Consider the following 12529-nt stretch of genomic DNA (forward strand, 5'->3'; position numbering starts at 1 on the left):
TTTCTTTCTTCATCCATACATGCAAAACAACAATTTTTACTGACATATCACTTCAATAAATACCCATAAAACCTCCATGATATTCCTATTGAGACAGACCTAAATACGCAATTAAACTTGATAATGTATACGAAGGGACTATAGTCCCGGTTGCGAAAGGGATTTTGTCTCGGTTTTTCAACCGGGACTGAGTTAAAGATTGACTGAACCGTGACTAAAGGGTGGGTCTATGATTCGTGGAATTTGAACTCAAGACCTCATGTATTTTCTCAGGCGTAGATAACCACCCCACTTACACAACATATGCCACCTTAGATGGGATGTTTTTCTTTTAAACTAACCCATAGAGGACTTTTAGTTCGAGTTGATAACACCAACCGGGACTAAAGGTCCTTTAGTCCGGGTTGGTATTATCAACCCGGACTAATATAGATCCTTTAGTCCGGGTTGGTATTATCAATTGGGACTAAAGTTCCTCCAACGCTCACAAAACTTGGACCTATGACTAATGCTCAATGCTCACATTAGTCCTGGTCCAAGTCTAACCGGGACTAATGTGCTGAATTGAACATCCGTGTTTTCTACTAGTGTCCTACAGTAATACCCTCATTGATCACCAAAGATGAAAAAAATAAAACCCGCCTGGTTGCATTTGAAGGATAATCTATACTCTATAATGATGAATAAAAGACATGTTGATGATTGGATGATATCGTTTTTGATCGACTCTGGGCCGGTGTCTTGTTATAGAAGAAGATGAGAGTTAAATACTTACACAAGAGGTAAGTTTCCTATTTTTATTCTTTATTTTGGTATTTTCCGTTATGTATGACACGGACTTTTTTAGAATGGCGTGGTAGGTAATTTAGAAATTGATATTAAGGACATTTTAATCTATTTTTTCATAATGACGGAGGTGGATAATCACTATAAAAAAGGATTTTAAGAGACAACCAATTTTATTAATAGAGACGGTCACAAAATGAACCTGTCTCTTAAAATAACTCATGATTCCGGAGGCTTTCTTATTTAAGGAGACACCTAAAATTTGACCGTCTCCTAAAATTAATTAACAGAGGCGGGCCTCTTAAGAGTTCCACCTCTGAAAATAGGTGTAATTTTTAGAGGCGGACCTCTTAAGTAGTCTGCCTCAGAAAAAAGGCCAAAACCCCAGAAATCCGATTATTGTGCTAGCATATATATTGGAGACTTTAGACTTGAGCACCCGACTCTCTTTCTTTCATCGTAGCCATCTCTCTTCTCCCCGTAGTCGTCTCTTCCATGGCTCCTTTCTCTCCCATGGCGGCGGCGGCGGAAGGCCCTCGAGCGGCGGCAGTGACGCGGTCCTCGAGGAGCGATGGTGCATCCACGAGAAGGCGGCACGGGCAAGAGGCGGCGGTGTTGTCCTTGATGGAGAAGACAACGGCGGATCTGGCTCTTGGGATGATGAAGATGGTGGCAGATCTAGCTCTCAGGATGGAAACAATGGTGGATCCATGCGCTCGGAGGCGGCGGCTGGATCCACACACTGGGTGACTGTTGCTTGCCTGGAAGCATTCTAAGCTCACCGGCGAGCTGGAGAACGGGCTCATCGGCGAGCTGGAGAACGGGCTCGCTGGCAGGCTTGAGGTGTTTTTTAATTTGTTTTCAGAGGCGAGCATATAACCGCCTCTAAAAGTATAGATTAACACAGATGTGGGAGTAGAGACGGGCAACCTGGCCTCTAGAAATCTGTTGTGACCATGTGTGAAAGCCTTTAGAGTAAGTAGTGAATTTAGATCATATTAGATCTAATGGCTATTTTTTTTTTGTCTAACATCGGATTCGACGACAGGATGTTTTGCTTCTTTTTAAGAATTCTTTGGATTTTCCTCCAAGTAACATGGAGGCCTAATAGGAAGTTGCATTACTGTGTGCATGTGAGACGCTCTCGCCGATGAGATGCTGGGCGTCGAGGTTGTATGCAAGGCACAAGGCCAACGTGGTGCCACGAGCTAAATGCATACATACGGCCGTAGTTTACATGCATAGTGCTCATGCGGAGAAGAGAATAGAGGAGAGCTAAGCCGGACACGTAAGCATAGGTATTGGTGGCCCCATACATTAAGTGAATATGAGGATTAGGAAAGGAAAGGTGGGATATGGTTAAAAATAACAATAAAAAATTCTTATAGACAAATAAGAGACCATTACTGGATACCTTCGCTTGCGTAGTTTTGCGCGTCGTAAAAAATCATCTCGTCTGTCCCACGCCAAAGTACAGATTTAAGGTATGTCCAGTTTCATGAGAGTTGTGGTGCCATTGTGTATGGGTGGGGCAGAGGTTCAGTGGTTTTCTTGACATAAGGTCTTCTTCTTAAGCACAATGATCGGGGCTATTGTACCCGCACGGGTGAAGCTTTTTTTTAAAAAAAAACTTAGCTAATAGCCAAACACTTTGCTCTATTAGGGGGTGACTCATAAGCTAGCTCTAAGTATTTTTTTTATATTTTAATAGAAGAGAGAGAAAAACTAGCTCTTAATCAAGAGCTACTCCCTCTGTCCCTGAATAAATAGATTCCTAGTAAATTTCGAAGAGATTAGTATAGCTGCCAAATGATCATATTACCCTTGATTAATTTAACTTTCACCATTAAGTTGCACACTAATAGGTGTTTGGGCTTGTCGGGGATCAGTACTAGGGTACCCGAAGAGGAGGAGCTAATAGCCATCATCCGAACAGTCAAGAGTGCGACTACAGCTCCAACCGACCCTAGGTGCGCAAGCTCCGCCTCGCCTGGCCTCTAAGGACGGGCTCCGCCTCGCCTGACCTCTAAGGGCTGGCTCCGCCTCGCCCGGCCTCTGGGGGGACTCCGCCTCGACCTACCCCGAGGCTGATGGATCCGTCTCGCCTGACGGATACCCATACCGCCGCTAACCACTCCAGGTCCAAGCGAATAGACCTAGGTCAAAGCTCTGACACCAGGGAGGTGACCGGCACACCCCAATATAACCCGTGGCCGTGATGGACCATACCTGGGGATTCACATCAGGAACAGCGTCGGGCGTACCGATGCTGTTCTGCCTAACCCTCGTACGAGGACTGACAGGCGCGTCAGTTCACCATGACGTCCGCCAGGACGGAGTGGAGCGCCATGACCGGGAAACGACGCCTGCGCATGGCGCCAGTGACGGACAGGGCCGCGACGTGGAGCTGTTGCTGTTGACGTCTACAAGGTCGGCAGGACCCGCGTGAAAGAAAAGAAGGACCCGGCGATCCTGGAGGACTTCTTCTCCTTCTCCTTCTCCTCTTTTTCCTCCATTATAACCCGTGCTTTCCCTTGGCCTATAAAAGAAAAAGCAGGGCGTCCCATAAAGGGCATGGCAACAGATCGCATCGATTTGGACTGGAACCCATCGAACCCCGAACCGATCAGAACACACAAGCGCACAGCCGCGAAGCGACCGAGCTCTCGGCACTCGTTCGCTCCTCTCATCAGAGACTTGGGACCTGTCCCTCTCTCGACCGTTTGTAACCCCTACTACGAACTTTCAGTGCTAGCAACACGAGCAGCAGCAACGAACTGGACGTAGGGACATTCTGCCCGAACCAGTATAAACCTCGTGTCTTCTTAGCACACCATCCGAGCCAGACGCGCAATATTAAAAATTTACTAGTCGGTAGCAACTCGAAACGCCGGACAGGGCTATACGCTGGTCACATCATTTACTGCTCATCCGACCGTCTGCAGCAAAATTGGCCAACGGGAGGGAATGTAGCAGTAAATAGCATGGGAATACGAGGAATATTAAACGGGCCGGTGGACCGCTATTCTTCAGAAATTGACTTATTCATGAACAAATTTTTACTTTAGAAATTGATTGTTTCAAGGACAGAGAGGTAGGCTCATACACACATTTCATAAATATGTAAGAATGTCATATGAATCTAATCATACTATGAGCTATTGCTAAAAACAAACACTATTAGAGAGGTTATCTAAGAGCTAGTAACTGAAATTTACTGTTACAGGTACCCTTATTGGCCTTCGTCTTGAGTGCTGTTTATCCCTTTGCATGTACTTCGAGGCACTTGTTTGCATGCATGTCAAGTGGTTTGCTCGCATTGAGTTTAGGAATATGGCATTAGTAGATGTTATCCCTTTGTACGTACTTTGAGTTTATATATATAAAAGAAAGAAAGAAACAAGTGAGCAGGGTGACTGCTTTGACCAAAAAAATTGCCAGCTATGCTATTCTGTTAGCGTGTGTCCATCGAGCAAAGACAACCGAATGTTTGTGATAACTGAGCAAGGGTCAAGACCCAAATCCATTTTAGCGGTCGTTCACCAGCATGTTGAGTGAACGATCCCACATGTATGCCGCTACCCACCCTCCTTCGCCGCACCATCCCGCATGCATGCCGGCCGCCCACCCTTCTTCCCCGCTTTTGCTGACATCACCCTAAAAAACAAAATATTTATTTCAAATTGTTATAACTTTCGAACGGTGTATCCATTTTTAATTTCGTTTGCATCGGTGCATTATATGCGATGAGATGAACAAAACTAGATCTCACTTGCATATATTTCGAAGATTTTTTTTATTACCAATTTATGTATATTAACTTATAACATATATCTCATAACTTAAGTACACAAGTTATATAGAATAACTTAGGTACATAAATTATGTTGGATAACTTTTGTACATAAGTTGTGTTTCATAACTTTTATATTTTTATGTTTTAGCATAAGTTATAAGTTAATTTGTTCCTTTGTGTTTAATAACTTTTGTGTTTTTAAATTTTGACATAAGTTATAAGTTAATTGTTGCTTTGTATTTAATAACTTTTGTATATACGTTGTGTTTGATAATTTTTGTGTTTCCAAGCTTTGGGTAAGTTATATGTTATAAGTTCTATGCTATAAGTTATATGTCATAAGTTAATATACATAAATTGCTACTGAAAAAAAAATTCAAAACATATATAAGTGGGGGTTTCGTTCAGAAGTTATAGCATTCTAAAATAAATATTTTTTTCGGCTGACGTCATAGCCTGGGATGCGCACATGCAAGGTTGGAAGGAGTACCGCACGCTGCTGCTATCCAAATCAGGTAATAGGTGGGATTTTTTCTTTTCCAAAAAAGAAATTTTATGCTGTCAGAAAACTATTCGTTGATCCCGCTTCGGATGAGCGTTCGCTCGTTAGTGCGATCGGGGCCAAAATTCGGTGCAGCCCGGATGCAAAGCGCATCTGGTGCCCACCCTTCCACCCGGTCGACGCGTGGAGGCGCAGGGAAATCTGACGGTCGTGCGTCTGGGAAGCTCCTCGCGGCTCTGATGCCTGGCTCCTCGCGCATCTGCATGCATGACTCGGCAGCTCGGCTGCATGTATCGTGAGGCAGGGAATTGGAATAGGCCTCCACAGGCCGAGGACATGCATGCATCATGCTGCCGTGCCTTACCAACGTGGTGTGATTGGCCCAAAGATCACGTAGCGGGCAGTACAGTATGATAGCTACAGTCAAGCGCGACCAATAATGGAGACTAAAATTTAAAAGATAAAAGAGGGTTCAACTGCAAACAAAAATCATATGGCGCCCTCACAGTTAAAAGATTAAATTCATTATTACACCATAATAAAATCTAGGGCAAATAATAAAATCCCGCATGCAAAGTGTAAACTTTAACATCTTAGCACAGTTACATGTTTTCATGATTGGATCCTCCAGCGAAATGTAATTTCCTAACTGCTGACTGCAATGTGGCGCCTTGATCAACTCAAAGTAACAAACTCGTATATCCTCCTTGTATATATGGGGCAGATATGGTAGAAGGATTCCCAATCATATTAAAGTGTGGCATTGTCGCATTACCATATCCACCTTGGATCAACGGAGCAGACACGATAGAAGAATTAAGATCCTGTGTCATATTAAATGTGTGTATAAGTAAATAAATTATGAAAAGGGTATAATTAGTCTCAATCATGTCTTACAGCTAATTGCTTTGGATCAGCACCTCCAACTCCATTTTCTGCAGCAGTATTTGGATCCTCTCCTGCAGATGATAAAACATGAACATAAAAAATTTATTATAGAAGCCACCATCAGGGAAGAAAAAACATCTTGAATGGGTAGGATCACTACCTTTCTTCTTAGCACTTGTCTTCTTTGACTTCACTGTCTTCTTTTCAACCACATTTTTGAACCGTGCATTCTTTTGGCCTTTTACCACCTAAGGAACTCTAAAAGATATTACACCATTCAATGAGCCTGTGTCACATTCATTCGGAATTAGAGGAACCTCATTTGATTCTTCTTGCATCTTGCTAAGAGAAGTATCTGCTTGCTGGTCCAACTTCTCTATGGCTTTCTGGAAATCATCAAGAAGCTCTCTTGACACTGAACACTTCAATGCAATAGTTGTAGCTTTTCGAGAGATAAGTGCAACACATGCTTTCAAATCTTCCTCCTCACTTCCTTGTTTGTCGATATAAAATCCCCTTTTGGCATATTTTGTCCATCTGTTTAGAATATATTCCGATGGCAAACTATACACTCCATTTATATTGAAGACTCTAAGGGCATGCTTGCACAATATACCTATACGACATGGATACCATTTTCAGCAAATTGTATAAAAAAATTATATTACAAATTGAAATGCATATACGTACCTATGGCTTCAAACTTTTTGCAAGAACATGTAATGGTAGAATCTTCACTATTGAACACTACTGTTGCTCCATGATCAGATTGCATGTATGTGACAAAGAATGTCAAGTTGGTCCCTTTAGTTTGTAGCAATTTTTGAGACAATGATAATTGTTTTTTAAATTCATCCTCAAACTCAGAATACATCCTTCTTGTGTATGATTTTGCTGTGGTCTTCAGCATAGGTAAATCTGTGGTGTAAGTAACCGCGTCCTTTCGGCGTGAATTAAAGTCTTCATCCAACTCGTTTTCACGAAGACTAAGTAAAACTTTCTCACATTCCACAAGGAGTTCCAAAAGACCGAGTTTCCTACGAAATCTTTTCTTAAAAACATTGTTCATGCCTTCACTCCTTTGAGTCGAGGTCATATCCGCTGTAAAAGCATCACGGTACACAGCTGCCCACTTTGCCCTCAAATCATATAGGTTTCTCATCCAAGAGTTATCCTCTAGTTTATATTCAGATAACAACTCATTCCACTTCTCGATGAAGTAAGCCTCCGATCTATTTTCATACACACATCTCTTAAAATCAATCAGTAAGAAACTTGTTATCTGACTTGTGAATTACATGCCCGAGATATTTAGCAGCATTTAAGTAAATGTGCCACAAACAAAGGCGATGGCTTGTATTTGGGAATACATAAGCAATTGCTCCAGCCATGGCCCCGTCTTGATCAGTGAAAATTGTCCTTGGATGCTTGCCTGACATTGTTGTTAGGAAGGTTTCAAAGAGCCAAACAAATGATTCAATAGTTTCATTAAATATCAATGCAGCCCCAAAGATTATCGTCTGCTTGTGATGGTTTGTTCCAAGGATTGGAGCAAAAGGCATCTCAAACTTATTAGTCTGAAACGTGTCAAATGACACAGCATTACCAAAGCATTTGTAGTCCATAATAGACTGACCATCTGCCCAGAAAAAAATTGCTATCCGACCATCTGTCTTATCTACCTGAACGGCATAAAAAATGTAGGATCCTGTAACTGCTTGTTTCTCAGGTATTCGGCCAGTGTCTGTACATCATTGGCTTCTAAGTACTTTCTGCGCTCGCGTCCAATCTCGTTATTGCAATCCATTTTTGCGAATGGCACTTTGTCGGCTCCTCCATAAAACTGCTTCATGAACTCATACACCTGGGCTGGCTTCATCCCGGCTTCTCGTATCTGCCCAATTAGCATCCTGTCTGCTTCAGTGACACGCCGTTGGGATCTCAGCTTGTGCAACTTATCTGGACTAGCAAGATAATGATTATGTTCAGTTACAATCTTTTGAACTGTCCAAATCCCCTCTCTGCTGACACTAAACTAAACACGAGCATCACAACACGTCCTTGTAGTGTCTTTTGATGACTCGGTTTGCCGATGTCCTTGGCTACTGCAAACTATATATTTCTGAGATATACTACCATCCACTCGACGCTTTGTATTGCTCTTTCTAACACTGAACCCAACCTTACCGGCATATGTGTTATACATCTCAAAGACTTGTTCCTCTGATTCAAAATTCATTCCAACTTCAGGAGTGATCCCAACTTTATCTGCCACCTGTTGTAAAATGAGATGATGATTAATTATTCAGTCATGTTATGCATGATCGTACCAAAATAGATGAGTAACATGCGATGTTTCTGCATTATCGTATAAATGAACAGCGATGACCCTACCTGTGATGGCTGCTCTCTGTTGACTCCATGACCACCATCAGCGATTGCATCATCCTCATGCGCATCTGAGGTTGCCTGCTGTGAGCCTGTATCATGCGCTTTGTTGATTTATTTCTTCTTTATGTTGATAGTTTGGAAGGAGCTGGAGAAGGAGAACAGGGAGTTCTTCGAGACGTACAAGAAGGATCGGCCGAGAGAAGAGTCGACGCAGAAGAATTCATCTGAGAAGAAGCCTTTCGCTCCCAAGAGCTCAGAGCCTCAGACGACGACGGGCAGATGGAGTTCCGCCGGTGGTGCTTCACGGAACTGTCTCCGGTGGTGCGATCAGTGCTTTGGGTACTCTGTAGGCGATTCAGTAGCTTGTGTAAAGATTGCCAAAGATGAATTGCACAACGCTGATGATTGCAAAGATGAATATTTTTTTAACCCTAATGAGTCGGTGTGTTCGAACCTCGACGACGACGTCCGCTGGCCAGATGGAGGAGGTGGTGCGGCGGGCCAGATGGAGGAGGCGGCGGCGGCGGCATGTTCGAGCCTCGACGGCGCTGGTCTGCCGGCTAGATGGAGGAGGTGGCACGCCGGGCTAGATGGAGGAGGATGAGGTGGCGGCCTAGATTGGAATAGGCGGCGGCGGCAGGGCGTTGCCAGAACCCAAACCCTCGGCCACACCTATTCCAATTCCCTGCCTCACGATGCATGCAGCCGCGCTGCCGAGCCATGCATGCAGATGCGCGAGGAGCCAGGCAAGCGAGCTGTTCGAAGCCGCTAGGAGCTTCCCAGGCGCGCGACCGTTAGATTTCCCTGCGCCTCCACGCGTCGACCGGGCAGAAGGGTGGGCACCGGATGCCCTTTGCATCCGTGCTACACCGAATTTTGTTCCCATTCCCAACACCCAGCGCCTCTGCACCTTTTTATTTCTTTTTTAGCAAATTAAATTGCACCTCTGCACTTGGTGGCGATGAGGAGAGGCCTCCTCAGGCCCAAAAAACAGGAAGAAATTTTGGTGGAGCCAGTATATATACACGTGGGTAATCGTGCATACATACGTCAGATGGTGCCGCGTGGAGGTCGCATGGATCTGATGGCAACCGTAGCGTAGCAGACTAGAGCCGCGCATGGGACCAGAGGCAAAGTAGGGTGAACAGCACATGAGGCCCAGTCGTTGATTTTCCTTGGATGGACATGCGATGCCTGATAAGAATGTGTATGCATGGGAGGCTGATTGGATCACTACGTGAAAAATGGTTTATAGCAACGGAATAAAGTTTTTTTATAGGGGTGGCTGGTGATGGAGCCGCCCCTACAGTGGTATGCTCGGGAGCCTAGAGACCAGTCGCCCCTACAAATGAGTCTGATTTGTAGGGGCGGCTCACTCACCAGCCACCCCGTTGTTTCTATTTGTAGGGGCGGCTGGTGATTGAATCGCCCCTACAAATACCCCGCATATAATTACATGCTATTTGTAGGGGCGGCTCAATCACCAGTCGCCCCTACAAATGACCCACATATAAAAAAACTGCAGCACCTTCTTCCTCCTCGGGTCACTCATTCCAACCCATGAAAGAAAGGTGGGGAGGTCTTGGGCACCACCAAACAATTGCTCTACTAAGGGAGGAAGGTTTTGGTCTCAAATCCTTTGGTGGAGAGGTTGTAGAAGGTAAGAAAATGCTATTCCACATTTTTTTTGAAGTTTTAATGGTTGGTTAGTGAGTAATTAGAGTTTTGTTTTTCTCTCTCTTCTATGGTGCTTGAGCTACTTATGAAGCAAATTAGACCCAAGTTTTGAATGTACTAGGGTAAATTAGGTAGGGGAACAAGATCATACCCTTATTTGGTCCATGTTTCTTGATTTTAGTGAACAATTAGTTAGTTTTATGGATGTTTCATGTGCATGTAGATCTAGATCTAGGGTTTTTTTTATTAATTTTGTTTTTGTAAATTTGTGTTTAATGAAATTGGACTAGGGTTTGTATGAAAGATAATGGATAAAATATAATTGTTGCTAATTGTTGTCTTGGAAATTGTTTATTATAATCAACAAATATGTATTTTAATTATTTATGGATAAATGGGCCATTAATTAATTTTCCTCTACCATGGTGTGTTTGTATGCTTCATGTAATTATATTTGATTTATATTCATATATATATCTGAAGTATATACAATTATTCTTAAGTAATTATTAATTTGATTCATTTTTATATATATCTGAATAAGTAGTCCTTTAATGTTTGTTTTGTTGTTGTTGTAAAAGATGGAGTATAGGAACTCTTGGATGTATGGTTCGTTAAGGTTCAAGGCAGGTTTCCGTGAAGAGGTGGATAAATTTATTGAAGCCGTAGAGAAGCATGCAACGACATTGACAGAGAATAAGGATACAATTATTTGTCACTGTAAAGATTGCAAGAACCGTATGGCATGGACAGATGTGATTATCATCAGATCATATTTGATTATACGAGGATTTGTTGAGGAATACACAGTGTGGATTCATCATGGTGAAACAGTTATTATTAACGACGAGGATGAGGAGGAATATGATGACGAAACCATAGAATCCATGTCCCAATATTTAGCAAAGCTTGATGCACGAATGGACTCTGAGTTTGGCAATGAACAAGGTGGTGATGCTGGTGGGTGGGATGGTAACGACGAAGGTGGTGCCAATAATGATGGTAGAGCACGTGTCGGGGATGAAGATAATTTGGAGGACATGATTCGAGCCCTTGGACCAGAGATTTTACTAAATAGCCCAAAATGTCTAGAAAATTTGGAAAGGGTGACAAAAGTATCGAAGGAGACTGTGTATGGTGTTGAAAAGGGTTGTCCGACACATTGGACATTGCTACGTTTTGTGCTTGAGCTACTCATCCTGAAGGCTAAGTACGGCTAGTCAGACTGTAGTTTCAATGATCTATTGCATCTCCTATCATGGGTGCTGCCACAACCAAACTCAGTTCCCACCAACACATACTGTCGGATTCATAAACCCGGGGTCCCTCGAGGACCGGCTTCTATGCCAGGGCTCGGCCCAGGAAAACAGCATGTAGATCATGGGCCGAGCCAAGTGCCTAAGACACGACGGGCCGGAGGGACAGTCCGGTCACCGACCGGAAGGTCTACCCAAAAACAGGCGCTCGCTCGTCAACCTCTCCGGCCCACCTCTCCGACCGGAGCATTCGCTTTGGGCACCAGCCGCCTCCGGGCGGTCTCCCCGATCGGAAAGGCCTGGCCCAAAGCACTGCTTCCTACTCCGACCCCGCGTCTCTGACCGGGGACCCCATAGGAAGCCAGCTTACCACTCTTCTCTGACTGGCGTGGCTAGGGCCGACAAGGGCCATCTGACCGGGGACACCCGCTCGGAAGGGACTAGGGGCAAACGGAGAAGGCAGTGCACAAAGTCAAACCTCGATACCAGGACCATACCCTGTATGCCTGTGGGAACAGTGCTCCTCAACCGCCCTAACACAAACAGTATTGTAGGCGCCGACATTTGTGTCTACAGTATTATAGGCACCATCGGGCTCTCATATGGCAAAAAGCCTCCCACATACCTCTGGGCATCGATAGTGGGCACCAGGGTTCACCATACCTGGTACACGGGGTAGGGCTCCTCACACACCAATAGTATTTTGCTGGTACCGACATCCATCCTTCCTGAAGAAGCCAATGCAACCTCCCATGTGCACCTGACATTCTACAGTGACATCAACAATATTGTGGGTGCCTACCATCATCGCTACCCTCATCGGCGTGGGCAACAAGGCTTAGAAACATCCGTACTCTCTCCCTCTCACCTGTAAAGCCACCCCCTTTATCTATAAAAAGGGGATGCGCTCCCTCCAACGAAGGAGGTCCACTTCTTCAAGTTTAGGCTCACTAGATCGATAGCTCAAAAACCCCTCAAGCACACGCTTGAACACCTAGCTCATAGCAGAGTTCCGGTCGCCCTCGGCCCTTCTGGTCGGACCCGACCGGGCCTCTCGTACACCCCTCCTTTTTCTTTCTCGTTTGTAACCCCACTACAGACTTCGAGCACCTAGGCTCAGGAATAAAGTCATCGACCGACCCACACTGGACGTAGGGCACGTTGCCTGAACCAGTATAAATCCTGTGTCATTGAGTGCTAGGCCACCTCCGATCACAACGTACAGCAAAACTA

The 12529-nt window shown here is 44.4% G+C and overlaps 1 pseudogene; it reads right to left on the reverse strand.

Annotated features, from left to right (window-relative positions):
• Positions 1-5966: 5966 nt before the first annotated feature.
• LOC136510249 (protein FAR1-RELATED SEQUENCE 5-like) lies at positions 5967-8893 on the reverse strand (annotated as a pseudogene).
• Between the last annotated feature and the right edge of the window lie 3636 nt (positions 8894-12529).

The sequence above is a fragment of the Miscanthus floridulus genome, chromosome 16 (assembly GCF_019320115.1).
Source record: "Miscanthus floridulus cultivar M001 chromosome 16, ASM1932011v1, whole genome shotgun sequence".
NCBI classification, from domain to species: domain Eukaryota; kingdom Viridiplantae; phylum Streptophyta; class Magnoliopsida; order Poales; family Poaceae; genus Miscanthus; species Miscanthus floridulus.